Source organism: Astatotilapia calliptera, chromosome 12 (genome assembly GCF_900246225.1).
Source record: "Astatotilapia calliptera chromosome 12, fAstCal1.2, whole genome shotgun sequence".
In the NCBI taxonomy this organism is placed as follows: Eukaryota; Metazoa; Chordata; class Actinopteri; order Cichliformes; family Cichlidae; genus Astatotilapia; species Astatotilapia calliptera.
This window is the reverse complement of record NC_039313.1, coordinates 6352898-6376051: the sequence shown is the minus strand read 5'-3', so window position 1 is coordinate 6376051 and position 23154 is coordinate 6352898. Positions and strand designations below refer to the sequence as shown.

General features: G+C 41.3%; 1 protein-coding gene across 10 annotated transcripts in view; it reads left to right on the top strand.

Moving 5' to 3' along the window:
• Positions 1 to 23154, top strand: part of arvcfb (ARVCF delta catenin family member b) — a 261628-nt gene that overhangs the window by 39171 nt on the left and 199303 nt on the right. For 8 of the 10 annotated variants that reach the window (XM_026186584.1, XM_026186589.1, XM_026186581.1 and 5 more), the window contains exon 2: positions 15730 to 15814. The gene's annotated coding sequence lies outside the window, so the exon portion shown is untranslated. Of the gene's footprint in view, positions 1 to 2217; positions 2265 to 2299; positions 2336 to 15729; positions 15815 to 23154 lie in introns of those variants that run through there. The other 2 variants (XM_026186582.1, XM_026186583.1) reach the window with 2 other exon arrangements.

Below are 23154 nucleotides of genomic sequence, written 5' to 3'. Positions count from 1 at the left end.
GTTTATGCAGCGTTTTTGACACGGGCATAGGGAATTTGCTTCATCTCTCCTCTGCTCCACAGGCAACGTCTGGTGCCACAATGCCAAACTGTATTTCAGTAGTATCAGATGAACACTGCCTAAGTCCAGTCTTTTTTATTCCTTCTTTTAAATCAATATCCTAGTTTTGTTAAACTATATTTAGAAAACACTATATTACAGCGTATATGGCAATATATGATCCTTCTGGTACAGACCATTGTCACCTCCTATTAGAGACATCAGTGTTTTTCCATTACAAATGTATTATTTAGCCCCCATGTCTTCCCCTGTAAAGATGATAAAGACGTTTTCTACAAGGCAGTGCTGTGCAAGGAACACGATAATAGAATAAAAGGAAATATCTTTTAAATATAGCTTATTTGTATTACACAGACTGATGAATCCTTTTGAAACATCCTGTAAACATGATCTTGTAATGCAGTGGTTCCCAAACTTTTTTTGCTAGGCCCCCCTTTGTTTTACAGGAAAAATCTTATGTGAGATGAATTGCAGAATGTCAGATAGAGACAAAATACTGTTACTGTTAATCTGACTATCTTCAGGTTATACATGCGCACATATACACATGCAGTTACTGTCGCTCCATTTACAAAGGCAGAGGCGTCACGGTGTAATTATTTTACATGTAGTTGTTTTTTACCTGTGTAATAAAATTCAACATTGCTATCAATACATTTTTCAAAAAATGCCTCTCTGTGGAAAATGGGTTGAAAAACATAAACAGCTGTGGGATACTGTTTGTCCGTGATTTAAACCCAGGGAACAAATCGTGGCAGGATCAGCCTGATGTTATTTGTATCCCGCTGTAACTTTACTGTATAAAGAGCTAACATCTCCAAAATGTCAGGAGTAGTTAGTCATTACAAGAAGTGTTTGTGAACTAAAAATCAAGAATGTGGGATACTGTTTGTCCGTGATCTGGAGAGCCCAGCGCTGCTCCAGACGCAGGGAAAACCAATTTTGCAGGGGAGACCTACCTCGGCACTTGTGCAGATGAAGCCAAAGGGAAGATTTGCTTCACCATATTTTCTAGTCTTTGGCCTGGAAGGAAGCTGGTTTGGAAACATATTCAGCGATGCTTCATCTCCTGCTTTGCGTTTGTGTGGGCGCCCCGTCAAAAACCTGTCCATTATGCTTGCAGTGTCCAAGCGTTCTTTTTTTTTTCTTCTTTTCATACCGCGCCCCCCCTGCTATAGCTCTGCCCCCCCACTTTGGGAACCTCTGTTGTAATGCAAGAGTGAGCTCCTGACTATTGAAATTGCTCCCAAACCAGCAACTTTCAGTGGAAGAGTAGCACTGGAAACAGGAACATTCAAAACTGAAAAACGAGCTACAGTCTTATTCTTTCGTTTTCACTAAGACCTCCAGAATCGACTGCCATTGGAAGTGTTTTTCCTGGCAAAAAGAACCGCATATTTTCTCTTAAAACCACAACTTGACCGGCCTTGACATGATAATGAATGTTTTCAGAGTCGGAGATCTTACGTCTTCCTTTCATCCTCTCATGTCTTTGCTGGATCACAGATCACAACATGTTGAATGTGATCAGGGAGAAGGCCTCTGAGTGGCTGGAAGGATTCATGCACAGTTTTCCTTCAGAGCAGCATGCTTCCTACATCTCCAGAGGTCTCTGTGGTGCAGCAGAGAGAGGCCAGCCGGCTTGGAAATATGAACTGCGGCCTCCACACGCTCTTTGAAGCTCAGTCAGCGTACATGCAGACCTCATTTGTTTGGGCCCGCTCTATAAAATCTGTTGCCAGAACAGTCCTGTGTGTTTCCACCTTGTTGTTTATGGTTTGTGTCCTCAGATAGCATGGGGCACAGAGGAGAGAGCAAAGAAAAACACAGCCTTTCCTTGTGCTGTATTGAACTTGGCATGCAAAAGTATGGAATTCGAAAGCCAGAGATACAGGAGGAGTGCAGGCTGAGGTGGGGTGGGAGGTATATTCTACAAGCATAAAAAAAAATGATGTGAACAGATGAGAGATGCTTCACATTCCAAGTGAGCCAAATAGGTTGTACTGTGCCTAGAAATCCTCCTTTAACAAAAATGTCTCCATGCTGTTGGAGCGATGTTTGACGCAAATTTAGCAAGATAAGCCGTCTAATTAGTGTTAAACACCTCAGCTCTGACAATAGCACCTCTCCGTTTCTTCCAGCCATGATCCAGCAGCAGCAGCAGAAGAAGAAATCAGGGCTGCCTCTCTGCCAGGAGGTTGGAAGTATGTTTTCACACCCATAGAGGGCAGCTGTGCTCTCCCACAACATCGACTATCTCACTAATAGAGAAAGAGTAAGAGACACTGAAACATGCTGTTTGTATAACACAAGTTATCAGACGAGGTAGCGTGTTTTCCTGTGTGACCGCCCTGCTGTCAATGCCCAGAGAAATTCTGTGTTGTTTATGGTTTCAGCTTATTGGAGTGAAGCACCATTCAAATCCCTAATGAAATCATGCACCTACCACAGGATGCATGCTCTGGATCTCACTTTGTTAAAAACATTCTCGTTTAAAATCTTTTTTTTTTATTGTTAATCCATCAACAATGTAAAAAGTGATTATCAGTGGCTTAAACGACTGGGGCTAATGAATCACGGTGCAATGAATGGTCAGTGCAGAGGTATTCAGTACAGGCTGAGCATGGCTACAGCTTGTACTCTGACAGTGCAGTCGGTTCAGGAAAAGATTCTTGTGCTGTACGTGTTTTTGTTAAGGCGCAGAGAGGAGAAGGAGCAAGTGCTGGCTCTGACCCAGCTCTCTGTAGTCTGGGTCCTGGCAGACATTGGACGGTAATAAACTAAACAATATCACATTAACTCGCAAGGTCCGCCATTAATGGGGACCTGCTTTGGCCAGAATGCAATATTGAACACACACACACACACACACACACACACACACACACACACACACACACACACACACACACACACACACACACACCCTGTCTCTTCACTGACTACTTGATTCCGTGGCTGATGATTATAACTGTTATCTGTTGCGTCTGAAAAATTATTGAGCTTGTCAGCACCCATTAATTCACCATCGTAAATTAAGTGGCTCGCATTATGTTTTATGTTTTATCCCCTTCTTGCTGGAGACAACAGAGCAGCTTTTCCAGGGGCTACGTCTGGTTTACTGTACGATACTTTGCAGTTGACAGTCACTTGTTCTGCTTCCCTGTTGTTTAAAAGATTGTAGGCAATGAGATGAATTAGCCACAGCGGTGCACACGCACCTACTAAGAGATACAAAGCTCTGAAATAAGCTGAGCTGTGCGTATATGTGCAAATGAGAAGTATGTGAGCTGGAGAGCTGCAGAATTTCAGTTCATGTTAACCACAGCACCCTTATTTTGCCATATGTTAAAGCAGAAAAGTCAAACACCTGAGCTGCTGGCGAAATCGATCAGCAAGCAATTATGTAATGCGTTTGCCATATGGCGCTGTAACATGATTGGTAGTCAAGGTAAAATAAATCATTTTTCTCTAATCAGGCAGTGAATAGCAGCAGAACCATGTGGCTACCAGCAGGGTGAAAGAAAAAAAGAGAAAAAAGAAAGCGTGATTTTCGTCTATTGTGTGTTGAATTCAGGCACCACATTGTGCATCCACATGTGAGAGGAGCTGTTAATCAAAGCATGAATGCTTACTTCCTGTAAATGGTGAATGTAAGAGGTGGGGAGGGGACAACAATGGCAAACAGCAAGACAAATTACTCCAAATTGTACCCAGTCTAATCGGAAGCAGTCAACTTCCTGGCAAGTTGTTAATCACATAAGATTCCAGTTAATGAAAAGCACTTTCACTCGCTATGGCAGCTTCTGTTAAAGGTCAGATGTCAGAGTCACCTGCAGTTGACATTGTGGAAATCTAATGACTTGCCGAAGGACACATTAGCAGACTGGACGCCCATATTATGTTTCCCAGTGAATGACTGATATAAACGCCTTGTAAGAGAGAAGCAGCAGAAATGCAGAAAATCCAAAAATGTGTTTAAAATCAGTTAGAAAGAGTTTGCCTATTAGAGACAAACACATTTTTGTTTGCCTTTGTTAGCCTTTAATACAAACGTCATCACTCTGATGCAATTTGCATCTGCAATATTGTTGGCCTGCATTTAGCCAATGAGGTATCTTAACAGTAACTGTGAATATTTGGACCCGTTCATCCATGTATGCTTAATAGATTGCATGCAGATATGCAGATAGATTGCATTTCAAGTTATGCTCTAGTTTGAAGTTGGTGTTCACTGATGAGCAGAAGACCTCAGCACTGATGGGTGAAATCCTGGTGTAACACAGCCTGTTTGAAAAATACTGTAATTTTGAAAGTGTGGTAGCATAACTGCCATGGCTGGGGTCATGCAGTTCTGCACTTAGGCCACACAGGAAGCTATTCAAGGTGATATGGTTACCCGAGACCACAGATAGTCAATGATATTTGGGTGGAAAAAATGACGGTGTTGTGAAGTGGGAGGGTTCTGACTTAAACTTTTTCTCAACAATGTGATAAACAATTGAGATGACTCCCAATGAGGAGGCACAGGATGCTGGTAAATACATTAGAGGAATGACTTCTCAACCGAAGCTTGAAATGTCCAATAGTGACCAACAAAGTGGTTCAAAGTGATGTGTGACAGGGGAGCCTCTGTTTGAACTCAGCTTTAGACTTGCTTTTTTAAATGAAAAAATGCATAACTGCACTGTGTATTGACAGTGGTCAGAAAGCTGAAGAATGTTGTATGTTTTCCATGCTACATGGTTGCCATCTAGGTTGCAAGACAGTGTAAAGAAAGGAACCATGGACCAGTTTTCCTTAAATAGAAATTAGCTACTTAAGGTCCTGGCTTTATGTGGTGCATGGAATTTGGATTTCAGCTTGGGTTCTCTCTCACAGTCACAGTTAGTGAAGTTAGGTTAATTGCTGATTCTAAATTGGCCGTAGGTGTAAATGTGAGTGTGAATGGTTGTCTGTCCTTATTGGCTCTGAGACAGTCTGATCACCTGTCTGTGGTGTACCCTGCCTCTTGCCCCATGACAGCTGGGATAGGTTCCGGCCCTCCCACATGACCCTGAAATGGATAAGATAGAGAAGTTAGCCAGACCTTAAAATAACAGCAGTAGATCAGGCATGTGAATTGCAGGGTTATTGTAATGCATGGTGAAGACATTTTCATTGTAGAAGAATTCAGTATTAGATGTTTAGTCAAGATGGAAATATTAGCAAGCATGACAGTTGCCTTCACAATCTTGTAATTTTCATTTTCAGCAATAGTAATGCACATAGTTTACACCAAGAAAGTGCACTTTGCATCCAAATTATACGGCAGCCATGGTGTTTCTAGTCTGTCTTTCTGTTTTCTCCACTGGGCCATTTTCCCTCTGACATTTTGTTCGTAGGATTAAGATAAGCAGTTATCCTTGGACACAGAAGGATTAAATCAAATTGTATGATGGACCACAGCTAAAAACCTATGATAGCGTCCTCTGTGTTGCACTTTCTATTTCTCTCTTCTCCCGTAAGTCAGTAGTGCAGATTTGAGGCTGTGGGTTTAACTTTACACTTTTAGAGCTGATGTGGCTTAGCCTTAAATACATTATCTGTGCAGTCAGCTGGCTCTCCTGATGTCAGGGATACAGTAGTTTTGAATATTTAACTGTACAACAGATTTTGTCAAATGTGAGTTTTATTTGGGTGGATAGCAAGTGTGCAGTCTTGCTGCATTTGGATGGATAAACAACCACAACTCTTGTTTCCAGAGAGAAGGAGAGCATTGATGCTGTTTGACAGCAGCGCAGTCAGCCAGCCTGCCACAAAACTCCCTCGTGAGGGACTACCACAAGATGCAGAAGTCCACTGCTGCTCCCTAAATCCCCATCAACACTTCCTTCATCCTCTCTGTATCTTTATTTCATATCGTTGTTCTCTGCTCTCCCCCTCACTGTTGGTAGTTTCTATCTTTATCTTCCACGATTCATGTTTGAATCTCTCAGCTTCGCTCATGTGGTAGCCTGCAAAACCATTTAAAACTGGTCAGAGTTAATGTGTGTGATATAACACCAACAAGATATATTCCTCTGCTTGCAAACAGGCAAGGGTAGCTCTGTGTTGCTGTGGAGGAGTGATGTTAGACTGAACAAAATAACAGGGTCTTGGTCTGTTTGCATGTGTGCACTGGTGTGTTCTGGCCATTCTGAGGCTCATTACTTGAGAAACGTCCTATGCGTTCATCAAGAGTTTGACAACCCTTGCAATGCATCTTCTGTCATATGTTACAGTCCGGTTTGGGCTGCTTTGCTACAAAGGAAGTCGGTCCTGAAAGGATAAAATTTCACAGCTAACTTTGAGCTGCTGGGCCCGATTTCTGTCACTCTGCCTTCTTTCTGCTGCTTCGCTCTTTTCTCTTTGTTTACATCCTGACAGCCTTCGCCTTGTCCTCTGCTACAAAGTCTACTTAAAAATAACAAAAGATATATATAATATCTATATGTGTGTGTTATATACTCTATCATTCGATTTGCAGAGCAGCTTTTGCCAGTTTACTTAACTGCTGCACCACAGAGCTAATCTAACATGAGTTGGCCCAGCGTGGTTTGTTTACATTTTTGTTCTAGTTTGGACCCTTTATGCGGCTTCATCTTTGGAAGACGCCGTTCTGAATACCAATCTCTGTAGCGTTGCAGTGCTCGCTGCTGTTTCTGCACAGGTATTTACAGCTGCTGGATGGTTTCCAGAGTCAGCTATATGGCTGAAGGCTTGATGTCAGAAAGTTCTGCACTTGCACTTTCCTTTGGGAGAAGTCAGTAAAGTGTAACTTTGTTGGATGTTAAAGAAAAGGTGTGGTGTAGAGAGGAGGATATAAATGGAACAAAATGCACTGAATTTGCAAAGTGTTTGGGACACGATATCAGCTTGCACTTTTTTATTGGGGTTTTTTGGTGCAATATGTCTGCTATTGTGAGCAGAGTATAGATTTTTCAAGCGAGGTCAAGAAGTAATGATGACTTTTGTTCTGGGTTATAATCTTTTGTTGATATTATTTATGTTTGGCTGCAGCTTTTAGGACAAATTCCAATTAGTAGGGATGACCTTGCATTTAAATACCAAATCGTAAATGTATGAAGGCAGTCAGCAAAGGGAAAAAGTGTGTGTGTGTGTGTGTGTGTGTGTGTGTGTGTGTGTGTGTAAAAACCTTGGGATAATACAGTGCATAATGTTTAACATTTGTGAGTGCTGCAGATAGGGGGGCCGGGGCAGTGATGAGATTCAATGGCATATTAAGTCTGTGTGAATGGATTTTTACTCTTTCATAGCACACTGTGCTCCGGTTTTCATAACAGTGTTGAATCACCATTTCCATTTCTCTAATTCTTTCCATCTTTTGTTGCAGGCAGCAGACTTGGCAACTATTGTTTGACACGTTACTCGTGCCAGAGAAAGCTGTGCGTGTGTGTGTTGGTGTAAGGGAGAGTTGAGAATGGCCAATCCATAAGCCCTAACAAGGGAATGTTGGTTTTAAAATCATATCAAGTGCACAGTTGTCTCTGGCAGTATTCGTTTTACAAACTGTTTGGATGCGAGGTTCGACACTTATGGGGCCAGGGTGTAATTTTCTTTAGTTGCTGTTAGACCGATTGGAAAAAAAAAAAGAAGAGGCATTATTTTTACATTGACAGTGGGATCAAAATCAGGCCGTTACGTAAGAAGTTAATTTTAAGAACAGAAAATTGAAATGAGTATTTTAAGGATTTTCTGCAACAGAAGCAAATTGCTTTTTATTAATCCATGTAGCGAAGATAAAAGAACATTTTATGTGTGAAGATGGAGCGGGAGACAAGAGGTCATAAAGTCAAAAGTACCTGTATTGAATTTGTTCCGTAATTTAAGAATCTGTAGTCTACAGAGAGTCATTTTTCCACAGTGATGGGAGTCACGACTGAAACTTTTTCACTTCAAAACCATTGAATTCAGCCTTTGAGGCAGTTTTACGAGTTTTTCATTGTGCCTCAGCTGAGTAATTTTGGAGAAAAATCTATTCTACCTGGGCTTTAGAAACTGTTCCTTATTATTAGCATGCATATGAATAACAGTCAGAGAGTGAGAATGGGTTAAAATACAAGTGGGTCTGATGGATTTACTCCCTTCCCCCCAACTGCAAAGATCCTTTACATTCTAGTTGTTTCCCCCTGTTGAAATCTATTAAGACCACTGCAGCCCCCCATCTATATGTCTTCATCCCATTAGCATTGAAGTCATGTGACCTACGGTAAACCATGCAAGGTCACTGATTCAGTAACAGAAGACATCGTTAAAGGCTACTGTTTGGGGCATTATAGTCCAGCACCCGTTACATAAGTGATGCATTGAGGCTTCCTCATTTGTTAGTCTATAGAAACAGTGAAGAGTTTAAATCGTACACTTGAATGAGATTATCATTCATCCATCTGTTTACGACCTGTGGGGCTAGAAAGCATTAGCTTAGCTCAGCTTAAAGACTAAACACTGGGGGGAAACAAATATTTCCCAACCTGTCAAACTACTGTTTTACTTGCACAGAACTGAAGGAGGTTAGTGAAGAGTAGCACATGCTAAAAATGATAAATGATACCTTAACATAAAAAATGAGCAATGTTTACGACTTTGGCATGGATTTATTCATTAGGCTTCCTAACACTGCATGTGGGAGCATGAGCAGTCTGGACAGAATCACTCCTGTTAACTCCCCACCCCTCCCAGTGTGTGTGTGAGGGGTACTGCCATTGATAAAGAAGCCAGACCTCTCTCCTAATGACTTCCACGTTAGATTACGTCATCTGTCAGCCTTGGCTAACCTTCCCTAAGCATGAAGCAAAGCCCTGCAGTGACCAAGAGCAGCAGACAGTGAGGATAATCTTTGCAAGTTTTTCTGAAAGGCCAGAAAAGTGGATGAGCTGCAGCTTTGAAGCCTGTATTGAGAAATCAAAGATGTGACGACTCTTGTCTCCCTGTGTACCACATTCATGGTCTGTTTAGGAGGTTGTTGGCTTGTTTATGGTTGATATTTTCAGTTCAGAATTGACCACTCTTTATCTGATGAAGCCAAATTTCAAGAAAATTCTTGTTAGTGTTATTCACTGTGTGTTTTTAGCCGTATAATCTCCACCTGTGCTGTTGCTTGGGCTAATACATAAACTCACTGGTCACTTTATTAGGTCCACCTGTCTAATACCAGGTTGGTCCTAGTTTCGCCTTCAAAGGTGCCTTAAACCTTCATTAAATAGATTCAGCAAGGTGCTGGAAACATTACTCAGAGACCTCGATCCATAACAACAATAGCATCACAAAGTTACAGCAGTTTTCTCAGCTGCACATCCATGACCTCCTGTTCCAGAAATCCCAAAGGTGCACTATTAGACTGAGATCAAGTGACCGTGAAGCCTATTTCATTACAGATAACTCATCATCATGTTCACGATAGCAGTTTGAGATGATTAGCGCTTTGTTGCACGGTGCATTATCCTGCTGGAAGCAGATATGAGAACATGGAAATACTGTGGTCATAAAAAGAAGGACATGGCCAGCAGCAATACTCAGGTAGGCTGTGGGATTCAAAACATTACACCACTACCAGCAGCCTGAACCCTTGGTACACAGCAAAATCTCCAGTGTTAAATTAACACTAGAGAGTGTGTATATGGGTCCACTCCTCTGAGTGTTAAATATAATACTGTTGAGTGTTAAATGAACACTTTTGACAGTGTTATATTTTTAAAAGTAACCTAGTCAGTTTTGAAGATTAACAATGACTAACACTGGGCAGTGCTGATTTTCTAACACTGGAAAATAACTCAATCGGGGCGATCGTGACTCAAAGAGTTGGCAGTTCGTCTTGTTGCCGGTTCGAGCCCCGGCTCGGACAGTCTCGGTCGTTGTGTCCTTTGGCAAGACACTTCACCTGCCACCATGGCGCGATATGGCAGCCTCGCTTCTGTCAGCCTGCCCCAGGGCAGCTGTGGCTACAACTGTAGCCTCCACCAGTGTGTGAATGTGAGAGTGAATGAATAGTAGAATTGTAAAGTGCTTTGAGGGCCCCGAAAAGCACTATATAAATGCCATTATTATTATAAATATTCCAGTGTTAGAAAATCAGCACTGCCCAGTGTTAGTCATTGTTAATTTTACCCTTAGCTTTTTTTTAACCGACATGAATACTGCTGCAGTCCATCTCCAGATGTTCTTGTGCATACCTTGATTGTAGAGGTTATTTGAGTTACTGTTTTCTTCTTATCAGCTTGAAGCTGTCTGGTCATTCGTCTCTGTACTCTGGCATCAACAAGACTTTTTCTCTCAGAGAACTGACGTTTTTTGCTTTTTCAGACCTCTGTAAACCTCAGAGATGACTGTGTGGGAAAATCCCAGCAGATCAGCTGTTTCTGAAATACTCAGAGCACACTGGCTCCAACAACCATGCTGCATTCAAAGTTACTTAAATCACCTTTCTTCCTCATTTTAATGCTTACTTTGCACTTCAGTAGGTTTTATTGGCCATCTGCAGGCCTAAATGCAATCAATTTCTATCATTTAATTGGCTGATAGCATATTTGAGTTAGAGCTTTTGAACAGATGTACCTGATGAAGTGGTTGGTGAGTGTGTACAGAACACATAGTTTAAAATTTTTTGTTAAGATTTATTGAAATAATTGTTTCTCTTTGAAGTATTCTGTTAATATTGACAGCAAGATAACCAATGGATCAGTTCTCCAAAGCCGGCCACACAGTCTCCTCACAACCAGCCAGACTCTGCTGCCTGTTCTCCTCTATGCCCTTCTTCCATTTTATCTTCACTCCTGCCGCTATTTCCAATAGGTGATCTCATACACATAGTATTTGTGGAATCCAGGGATTGTATTACAGACTCTATACTGTTCAGCCTCTTTAGACCATAATTTTTAATGATTAATCCGCGACAACCAGATGATAGATAATTTAAACTGTAAAATGTAAGAAGATTGTAAAAAAGCCTAGAAATGTAAAATTACATCATAATATTTCAGAGGGTCAAAGTTTGTTTGGTTTACAGTCACACAAAACTGACAAGCAGCACATTTTAAATTTTAGAAATCTAAAAAACATTTTTTTTAAATGATTTAACAACTGTTTGGAAACCTTTTCAGAAGTAATTTTAAGAGTGAAATGTGTTCTCGAGAGAGCGGGTCCACTCCCAAGAAGAATCTATTAAAGTTATATTTGTTTCTAATTCTGAGGATAGACATAGTCTGACATAAGGAGATCTTCTTTTACACCATTCAGTCGAATAAACTGCGTGTTGTACTGTAGCATAGCAGGTGTTAGTGCAATGCACCTGAAGGAGTACCCTGAAACAGAGTAATTAACTTAGTTTGGTGTGAACCGTTCGTGTTTCTCGATTGCCTTCTGGTGCCAGAAAATAAAGAGCATCCAAAAGCATTCTGCAGGATTTGTGCTTTGCAAAAATTATGAACAGGTTAATTAAAAAAAAAAAAAATCTACAAATCTCAATGTGAAGATTTATATGTAGGAGCTGTTTTCTCTTTGCTATGTCTGTCAACCAGAAGACATGTGCAGCAAGCTAACACTGCAGCTCTGCTGAGAGGTGGGTGCTGTCACAAGCATGGAAGGACCAGTGGTGAACCAGCGACAGGGTCATGACGCATGAGGGGAGTGGCCTGTACGACCCAATCCAAGAGATGAACTGGTTCTGATAAAAAGGTGTCAGAATACAAAGGACATCGCAGGTTGTTGTGTGTGGGGCTGCATAACCTCGGACCAGTCAGAGTGCTCATGCTGAACCCTGTCCACTGCCAAAAGCGTAAACAGCGGGCACGTGAGCCTCAGAATTGGACCACAGAGCAAAGGGAGAAGGTGGCCTGTTCTGATGAATCACATTTCCTTTTAAATGACACGGATAGCTGGGTGCCTTGCTTACCTGGGGAATACCTGGAACCAGACCGCACTGTAGAAAGAAGGGAGTGTGATGCTTTGGGCAGCTGAGAAACTTCGGATCCTGCCTTCCATGTGGATCACTTTGACTCGTCCCACGTATCTTAGTGTTGTTGTAGACCATGCACAGCCATTTTGCAGAGCACAACAAAAAGTTTGACCTGTTTGGCCTCCAAATTCCTCAGATCTCAATCCAATCAACCATCTGTGGCATGTGCTGGACAAACAAGTCCTATTCATGGAGGTCCAACCCCTGAGCTTTCAAACTTAAAGTATTTGTTGCCAGATGGTGGTGCCAGATACCAAAACACACCTTCAGTGGTCTAGTGGGGTTTAGGAGGCAAAAGGGGAACCATCATAATATTATGCATGTGGTCATAATGTTATTCCTGATCAGTGCAGACTGGAGTAATCGATATGCAAAAATAGCACCTCAGAACCAAAAGAGGGATTTTGTGAAATGGATTATGGAGTGAAGTGTCCTTTAGTGTGTCCTCCTGCCTGTGTTTAAGTTTGCTCAAATATTCTGTATGTTAGAACAAAGTTTCAACTTTCTCTGAGACCAGCAGGGGCTGTTCAGATGTTTCTGGCTGGTCGCTTTCATGGTGCCCATCAGACTGTGACCGAGGCTTAGGCTTGGGAGTAGCGGTTGTGCGCGTGGGGTGGGGATGGAAAGACAGCATCATATGGAGGGGGGAGGGGTTGGGGGTTGTCATTTAGGAGTGAAGGGGCCAAGCGGAGGAGCAAATTGCTTTTTAATCGATCATATTCCCAGTAAAAGCCACTCCCAGCCCCCGCTCGCCTACTCTTCCCTGCTATTTATAGAAGCTGCACTTGTGTGACTACAGTGTGTGTGCTGTGTGTGAGAAAGAGAGAGGAGAGAGAGTGACATAGGAAAAAAAACAGCAGGCAGGGTTGAGTTTTGTTGACCACTTTAAGTCACTGAAATAGAACTACATTCCCTGTTGTTATCACAAGTCAAAGGCCCCGTGCATATGTATTTTTTTGCTCATTAAAACCTGAGTACTACAGGGACCTTGCTTTATTCATGTGGTTAAAGATGACAGCCTTTTTTTTATTTTAATAGCAAGCTGTTGCTTTGCAAAGGCAATGATTCCAGGCCAATGATACACGAGCACCAGACACTATTCCACCAACAATAAAAAGAAACAACACCACCCAGTCAAAGATGTCATGTGCAGTCGTAGAAGCCCAACAATGCTGTAATGTGATCAGTCTCCCAGCTCCAGTTTCTTGAATCTATTTTGAGTGTGATGCCCAGTGTTGAGACTCACACTAACAGACGCTACCGTGCAGCGTGCACGAGTAATAAATTATGACTCAGCCCAGTGCGGCTGCTGATTGTTGGATCCATTTTCCGTGATGCCGTTGTTTCTAGCTAATCTGCCCCTCGGGGCTTTTGAAAAGGAAGTTTAAGTCTTTATTTTCCTGCTCTGTTGAACATTTTTTTTGTTCTTTTCATAAAGTAGTGAATCATCCCCTTTGTTTAAAAAAAAAACCCAAAACAAAATAAAGAAAAAAAAATCTCCAGCTGTAATGGTGTCACATAAAAGATCCTGCAGAACGAGCAGTACCAGTGAATGAGGCCGCCGCTTGCAAGCGCTCCTGTCAGTTCTCCTTTGCAGCCCTCCCAGGAATTGTAAATGTCGTCACAGTCTCAACAAGACAGGTTTGTGCTATTTGCTGAAAATGTTTAATGTTGGATGTGCCTCTGTTTTTCTGCAGTGCACCAAAAAAAATGTAGGATTGTTTATTATGACTTTGTAGAAGTTCAAAGACAGGATCTAAATGAGAAGAGCAGAAGCACGCTGGCTAATTTACTGTAACATTCCAGTAATCTGCACAGAAGTGGAAGGCTGAGCAAATTAAAGAGCTTAGAGTGAGAGGAGACTAGAAGGGGAAGGATGGAGAGGTATGCCAGGTTCCCAGCTGCATCCTCCTCTGTGTCAGCATCTTGTCACGGTCTGACCCCTCTGACCAAACAGACATGAGCCTCACCACTCCATGCCGCTGTCTGTCTCCCTCTTATACCCACTGTGTGCTTCTAACACAAAGGTGCTTCAGCAGCCTTCCTGTTGAGACTAGTGGGAGAGTGGCAGGCATTATTGATTGAATATTTTAAATCTGATACCTGCAGATCAACACTGACATTCTGTCTCTTTTCTTTGCACCACTAGGAGACATGTTGATATTATTACTGTTGCATATCTGACCAGGGAAACTGACTAGAAGGACTTTAATCAGCAGCTTATGGATATGAGCCAACAGATGTGAGATTTGGGTGGGGTGTCACTTTGAAATGAAATATTGCAGCATTGGGAGGTACATACAAAAAATGATTATGTGTCAGGCTACATTCAGGACTGCATGTAAATGAAAAATGCAAGTGAGCAGTATTTCACCCTTTTGATGCATAAGGCAAAAACCTTATTATGACTCGGTTGATAAAAATGCACAGAGAGCTACAGTTGCACATTGATCTCTGAGTGGAGCCCAACCAAATGCCATGACATGTCGTTCTCATATCATTATATCAGCCAATGTTCTTCTGATGCAACTATGGAAATGCAGATAGAGATATCTGTGAAGGTCCAATCTGAGGTGACCAATACTGCCATGGGAAAAAGAAAGCTCACAGGAAAAACTAAGTGCAATCCATGATTCAGTTTTCCGGTTCTACCTTTAGAAACAATAACTTGAAGTAGTATGACTTTATCAGCCTTGATTAAATCATTGTGAATGAACTTTAGCTCACTCTTCTTTACAGCACCGACTCACTTCATTGAGGTTTGTGGTTATTCATTTATGCATCATTGTCCTGTTGTAAGACCCAGTTTTGGGCAAGCAAATCTCTGCTTTGGTCTTGTCTGTCCAACGGACTGTGTTCCAGAAGTTGGATGATTTGTTTAGGTGCAGCATTACAAAATTAAGCTGTGCTGCCATGTTTGCTTTAAAGAGAATATGTTCTCTCTTGGCAACTCTTCCAAACCAGCCATATTTGTTCTGTCTTTTTCTAATTGTACCATTATGCACAACTTTTACCTAATGCTTGTAGAGTCTGAGATTCGGTTTTTTGTTTTTCTGGGGCTGAATTAGCTGGGAATTTCACTCCTGGGAGATTAGAATGTTTTGCACCTGTGAATAAATTTCTTGCTATAGAGTGATGGACTTCAAAATGTTTGGAGGTGGCGTCATATCACTTTCTAGATTGATGGACAGCAATAATTGCTTCTCTCAGATCATTGCTGATGATCATCTGTCTTTGGCTTGGTGTTAACACTCGCCTAAATGATCCAGACTACAAACGTTCAAAACGTCTGCCTTTGTAGAGTTTACCATCTGCCTTTGACTGCATAGAGTCATGTGAGGACTTTGTTTTACACATGACTGTACAATCTCTATATGATAGATGATAGAATGATAGATATCCCTTTTCTTGACTGTACAGAAGTTCCTTGTTCTAGTTCTTGCAGTAATTTAAGTCATGAAATATTCTCTGCAGTAACTGTGGCTTACCAACCACAATAACTAAGATATTAAGAAGAAGTCTTTGCTTGGAAACATACCCATGCTCTTTATGGGTTTATATATAGATGCTATCTGTCCCCATTTAGGTGAAACCATATTTTTGGATTTATTCTTGTAAATTCATCCTCTTTGTCTAGTCCTCAAACAATTCTGAAATGTTTTTAATCTGTTTTTCAGGTACAGCAGCCCAAGAGTTGTGACTCTGCTCTGATAAATGTCAGCCTGCTCTGATATTTGTATGGGTCTATCGCCACAGCCAAAGGTGAGTTCATGCTATTGGCAATCCAGTTGTAATATATGTTGTTGTCAGAGGTTTCAACAGGTGCAGCACACGTTATGAGACAGTGTTAAAGTGCATCTGCAGAATCAAAGAAGCAGTTTATGTAGCTAATTTAACGTTTGGGTCATCCAAGTTGTTGACACTTCTTTTGTCTGCCAGGTCTGTAGGGCTGCACTTTTATACAGGAACAGACAAAATTTCTCCTCTTACATATATCTTAGTTGGCTTTCTTGAATTCATCCTAGGAAAATGCTACAAGTACTCCATTTGACAGCCTTTTTTGAGTATTCTAACGTACTGATGTTCTTGTTTCAGATAGATACAGTAATGCCTTGTTGGCAGTTGACAAATAATTAAGGCCTTGGTGTTGGTTTCCTAGGAGCTGTAAACTGAAGTTGAACCTATTTGTGGAAGTTAAGATCCCCTTCCCCCCAAAAAAAAGAAGTGAAGAGAAAAACATTGGTCAGACTTTCTTTGCTAACTCTGAAAAGAGGACTCTGTTTAGTCGCTGATTTACTCGAACACTGAGTAGCAACCGTCTGTTGTTCCATTTTGATACTGTGGTTAATCTTGCTTCTGGCAGCTGAAACGGGGCATTTGTGTAGTGTGAATGAATACAAAGTATATCCCAAGTCCAGGTCATGTTTTGTTTCTGTCTTGATCTTGTACTTCTTTTTTAATGGGATTGAGCTATTGCACTGGCTGTTCTTGGGGGAGCAGTACATCACCGGAGCTGTGTTTGCCCACCTCAACTAGGAGTTTTATCCTGGCTTCAGATGAGAGACCAGCTTTAAGACCTGACAAGAAGAAGATATAAAGACTAGCCAAAAACAAAATTACGCAAAATCGTAAAGTCAACCAGGCTCCGGCATCCGGTATTGAAAGCACTGGCAGGGGATTTTAAGCCACCTCCACTGCCCCCTGGGGCTATGGTTCTGCCTCAATTGGTACCTTTTCTACTATTCCCCTGAGAGGCAGGAACAGACTGCTGGGAGAGAACCACTCAATGATACCTCAGTATCATATCTTTTTAGAATTCCTGCAGATGGGCGACGTGTTTATTTTTTTGATTTAATGTTTCATTTTTGTCCCTCTCTTTAAGTGCTAAAAACCTTTTCCTTTATTATTCATGCAGGTGGTAATAAGTGACCATCTGTGGACCCACTGTTTATCGCAGATTGGTTTCAAAAGAGGTGAAATCAGGGACACACACTCAGTTGCTCATTAAGCACCCTGCAGTTCATGCACTTCTTTTTTATAGTTGCATAGCAACTAAAATAATCAAGTGCACCTTGTGCCGTTTAATCTCTTATTCTTGTTTGTTACTGGCAGCCAACACGAAACTTCTCATTTGTGTTTATGGACCGCGGGACAAAAACTGATGCAGTGAGATTTTTCTTTGTAAATAACAAGTTCAGTGTGACCTTTCTCAGTAAAACTAAAGCATTTGGTCTTCAGTTATAAATAATGTCCACCTCAGCCCTTGCCATACCTGCAGAGGATGTCAGCGTACAACAGGTTCACCATGTAAAACGTGCAGAATAAATGCAGGGCTGAGAAGGTTAAGTGGACTGACATAAGGTCAGTGTAGTTATCTGTCTGTAAGACCCATTTTCATATCAAGGTCATTTTATCCTGAAGTCCTTGGCTCCTCAAAATGGCATCGGTTTAATTAATTCTCTGGAGCTTCACTAAGAAAGACCATTTTAGTAGTAAAGGACCACATATTAATCTGCTGGCACGGGGCCAATTACGGTACCCTGTCACTGTTCGTGTATGGCTTGTGTGGACTAATTGACTTGTCCAGACCTGAGCTCTGTGATTTAAACTTTGGTGTATGGCAGAAAAGTGGGACTATAATAATGTAATGATAATGCGGTAATGTTAATACTGTAATGGTAATCGCATAATGTGGAATTTTTTGAATTTGTGGTGAAGAGTGCTGAAGAGCATTTTCATTTGCGGTTTGTAGAGTCTCTGCAACTATATAAATGTTGTTGTATCACAAGCAGGTAGATGCTACTGTTTCATGTAGCACTGCCTCTTCATCAAAGTTTTACACACTCCCAAAGCGTAACATATTAAGCTATGTGACCAATCGTTGGTAACCCAACACGTTTCTATGTTACGCGTTCGGAAAAAGGAGGAAACATGAGAACCGTTTGGACTCAATCTACACATGTACATTTATTTTACGTTCTCATCATGAATCGCTTTGGAAAACACTATCTAGCGTGATTAAGGTTGTGGTTAGGGTTAGGATTAAGGTTAGGGTTAAGGCTGGAATACACAGCTGGAATGTGTGTTACCACCAGGAACATCATTCTTCTGGATTTCATCCACAATCCGGCGCATACCATACGAACACCGTTACCTTTTGCGTTCTCAGAGTGTTTAGAGTGTTTTAGTCATTTATCACCTTCTCAGGTGTTTCTCATTTTCTTTGAAACATATACTTGCTAACTAAATATTTGAAGAGGTCTGACTATGGGCCAAATAAACAGGCAACTTCATTGGATCTTGAGCTTTGGGAATTTAGTTATTTCTATATGTGGGACTCCAGGATTAATTGAAAATTTTGAAAACAAAATCACTGTATCCCTGAATATGTATGACCATGTCAATGTTTCTACTACAAAGTGCAACAGTTGAAACCCCTGTTAAATCACAAATCTACAGAATTGATAATCACATTTTTTGGGGAAATCCGAGTTCAGTGAGACAAGCCACACCCGGACCTGATTACTGTCAGACCCGTTGAATCAATGAATCACTTAAATTGAACTTGTCTGACGAGGTGGCGTAGGCTTAACGATCCCAAAAAGCATCACATCGTGCCACAAACTAAAGAAATTTAAGAACAGCTGAGAAACAAAGTCATTCGTCTTGAGGGTGGCTGTCACTCGTTAGGAAGAGCAGGTCATCTACTAATCAGATGGTTGGTAGTTCAATCTCCAGTCTCCAAAGTATCCTTGGCCAAGATACTAAACCCTGAGTGGCTTTTCTTTTTGAGACCAATTTCAGTCAGCAACTGCTGGTCGATGAGTTGGGAATTCCAAATTTTCCCACTAAACCTGTGAATACCAGATGGTGTCTGATGAGTCTTTAGGCCTGTGTGACTATGGCTTAATGTGTATATTGTTTATGTTGCCCCCGGAGATGATTTAAATTGCTTATATACTGCTTGGTTAGCTTTATGTATACTAGTACAGCATAGTAACTAAAAATAGGTGGCTGGGAGAGAGAATAAGCCTCACAAATACCTGTCCAATCAGTGCAGAGTCAAAGGGTTCCTTCTCTTTTAGTGGTATCTGGCGGAGCTAAGTATTGAGCTTAAAATCCATGCTTATGGCAGACATTATAAGTTGGCTCAGCTCTGTCCTGCAATTCAGCAACTGTTTCAACAAAGTTTTGAAGATTCTTTTTTTGACAGTGCTGTTGAATGTGCAGAGGAGGACTTTTAATAAGACAGCATCAGCCAGCAGTCACACAGCCCATCTCTAAGGACCAACAGGCCCACAGCCTGAACTCAACAGCTTTCTGTCTCTCTCTCTCCCCCCCCCCCCCCCATCTTTTTGTCTCTTTCACACTGACACCTTTGAGAATCTGGTGTTTTGTTTTTATCTGAAGGAAGAGCAACTGCTGGCCCATAGGCCAGTATTCCCAGTATGGTCAGTTTTCCAACGAATTGAGATAGAGGAGTATTTATTAGAGGTAATCGTGCTTTTTATGAAACCCACTCTCACGTTTATTTGTGCTTCTTTCACATTAGATTTCTTTTTTACATGATTAATCAGAACAATTGCTCAAGAGAACTGCTAGCCCAAGTGACACTTAGGCCATGTTGTTACTGAAATGATTTCTTGACATCCTCTCCCCTCCGCTTCAGGAAGTGTTCAAATAATGTTTATTGCACACTTTGATTCATTCAATGCCAGAACTAGACTGAAGCCACTGTTAATCATTTTATGCACTGGAGGCACATTAATGGTCTGACGAAAGATGACTTTAATAAGTTAATGTACGGCAAGTGAGAAGAGCTTTTTATGACTGGATCTGGCACCATGAATTGGTTGAGACAGAGCGCGAAATGGGTTTTCAGCCATGCAGTCAACTCGAGTCCACAGCTGAATGTGCAATCTTTTTAGGAAATTACAGGTTGTAATGATAAAGCCTTCGCGTCTGCATTTACCACAGTAATGAGGCTGACCATACTCATAACATGCCATTTCCAACATTTCAGCTGCAGCAGAGAACTTGACGGTGAAAAAAACAAGAGGTTTTTCAGGCTTCTTCGATTGTATGTTTGACTTGAACAAAATTAGTGTGGTGCTGAAGATATGGATGGTGTGTAGAGCTCATATTTGCAGAATCCCAAAATATGAATGTGGTGGGGTTTAGCTGGAGCCAAAATTTCTGTGTATCTACTGCATATTCAACCTGATGCTATTTATTATATTCCCATTCTGTCACTGCAGCACATTAATAACACTGTGGAAATACCTTGGGACCAACTGCTCCATTTTAGTCGGTTTGTATAGCACTTTCGCTAATAATTACATCTTCCAGAGCAGTCCAGAGAGAACATGCACTTATCTCCAGTGGGCTGCTTCTTGGGTGACAATTGTGGGTGTTTTATTAAATGGTCACAAATTATAGTGCCACCCCAGGAGGGCTGCTGTCTTTAGTTTCCTCTGTGATATTGTTATGGAAAACTTTAGTCTGCTGGCAAAAAGGTCACAATAAAGCCCGTCTGTGTTAAAATCTCTTCTCTAGTCATGGTTTTACCTATCTGAATTAAATGCCATAATGTCTGCATGCTAGAACAAAATGTTTACCACCTTATTGTAATTTGTTAGCATGCTAACACACTCCACTTGTTTTCAGGGAACGTACATGAAGTGAACATGTCTCCCTAATGACAGTGCATTTACAATATGAGCCTTTACTTTTAATTCTATGGTACTTTTGTGGTATGTTACTGTAGTTTTATCCTTGAACTTTTGGTAACAGAGATAACATCTCTTAAAGGTTTGTTTAACAGTTTTAAATTCACTAGTGATCAGCTCCCTAGCATTAAACAGAGAAGCTGGTGATGTATATTAATATTAGCATTCATGCATGTCCTTTCAACACCTTAAGCCCACTGGGCATTTTCTGTGAGACTGCTTGTGTTTGCTTGTGTCACAGCAAAGTAAATTTCCACTTCAGATGGTAAGTGAAGCTGTCTTATTCTTCTTCAGAAACTTTATCTCACAGTGCACAAACTACCAATGTACCTTTCAAGCATACTTCAAAGGACTACAACATAGGAGAAGGATTCCTGGAGTCCATGTCGAAATCTGAAATGGAGAATTATGGCTCCATCACACTATAGTCAAAATAACACAAGCTCTTTGCGATTAGCAAAAACTGGTAACTGCTCAGTGATAGCACTATTTTTTTCTATCAGAGACTGACTGCGAGTAGTTGATCTTAAGGTGATTGCACAGGTCATCTAATGGGAGGCAACCTGTCTCCTGGTCCAACTCGGACTGACCTCCAGTCACTCTCAGACAGATTGGTGAATAGTAAATGGACTGGTACTTATAAAGCACCCTTCTACTCAATTTAGAGCACTCAAAGTGCTTTCTGCTACAAGTCTCATTCATCCAATCACACAGCTTTTAACTATACTTGAGCACTTTCAATTAACATTCACACACACTCGAACTTCAATGGATGCATTGGGGTTTAATATCTTGCCCAAGGATACTTTGACACATGGAGAAACCAGGGAACCAGCATCCACCAACCTCCTGATTGGAGGAGTGGCTGTGGCGTGATTGGCGGACCTTTGCAAAAAACTGTCATCTAATGTGTAAACGCAGATTTCTACTGTACTGCGTTCAATTTGAGTCTGCACTGATGAGTGCAACTCACCTATGGCACGTCTCTTTGCAATAGGAGCCTCGACTCAAGTGGTTGCCAGCTGCTTGTATTCTGCAGTGGCAAATTGCATGCAGTTGCCAATTTGACCGCAGTCAATTGCAAAGCAATAGCAGACTGACTACATGTTATTGCAGTTTTATGGCTGTCTTGATGCATTCCTCTTGTGTGACTCCAGCTGGTTAAAATTCAATTCCTCATCTAACTAACCATGCTGCTGTCACTGTGTGCAGGCAACAGTACACGCTTCACTTAACACTGTATTAATGGCAGAGCTGCTCAATGGTGGAGCACAAATAAGTCAACAGTTTCGTTACACACCTTCCGGCAATATAAGTATTTGGCCATAATTTGTACAGTAATTTGTTCCAAATTATTTAACATTACAAATTAGATGCAAGATTTGTGCCGAGCATCAGGTTGAGGTGAGATTTCCTGCAGGAAACCTAAGGCAGAGAGAGAACTTGTAAACTCCACCCAGAAAGGACAGCCGACCAGGAGATTTGAAGCCAGAATCCTTTTTCTGTGGGGCATCGGTGCTAACCAGTTTGCAGTAGTTAGCACTGTTAAAAGGTGTAAGGCTTCACAGAGTTTTTCTTTTAAAAAAGGTGGAGTAAACAACCAGCATCATTGTGATGTTCCAATGCTTAACTCAACTGCAATGCCTATTAGTAAGAAAATACATGTTCATGTCCCCGTGAAGCATTTTCCACACACTGTCAGGCACTCCATGCTTTATACATGTTGATAGCTGTTATTGCAACAATAATTAGCTATGAGCGCAAGCTGTGACAGAGCTGTTGTAGAAGCACTGTGATGCTGCCCTTGCTGTGATGTTTTGAGACTGTATTTGGATGCGGGGCGTTGATGCATTAGAGGGTAGCAGCAGCAGAGAGCTGGCGAGCATGACTAATCCGGGGATCTCCTGTGTGGTGTGTACGACTGGTTGTCCTTCATGCCTCGCTGATGGGTACTGCACACTCACGGCCTCACACACTGACAGAGTCAGGGAAAGATTTGGTAGTAGCTTTGTGTGGAGCTTAGTGCTTTATTATCACATATAGTGTAGTTTAGAGTTTCAGTAATGGGCCCAACTGGCAGCATACAAAGCTTTCAGGTCCTGTTGTGTTACTAGTCACTCTGCTAAATACATTCTGTACTCTTTGGTAAGAATCTGGTGACATTGTCCGTTGTTATGCTTTGCATAGAAATTTCCTTCTTGACAGCAGAGAAAAGGTAGTTTAGATAGTGTTTAGGTAGTTTGTGTTTAGGTAGTGTTGATAATGGACTTCCATTATCAACACCAATAGCATCTTAAATTTCAAAGGATTGTGTTTAAAAACCCTCGTTTTAATTTGCCATTCATTAGATTCATTATTCAGTCTTTGACCTCT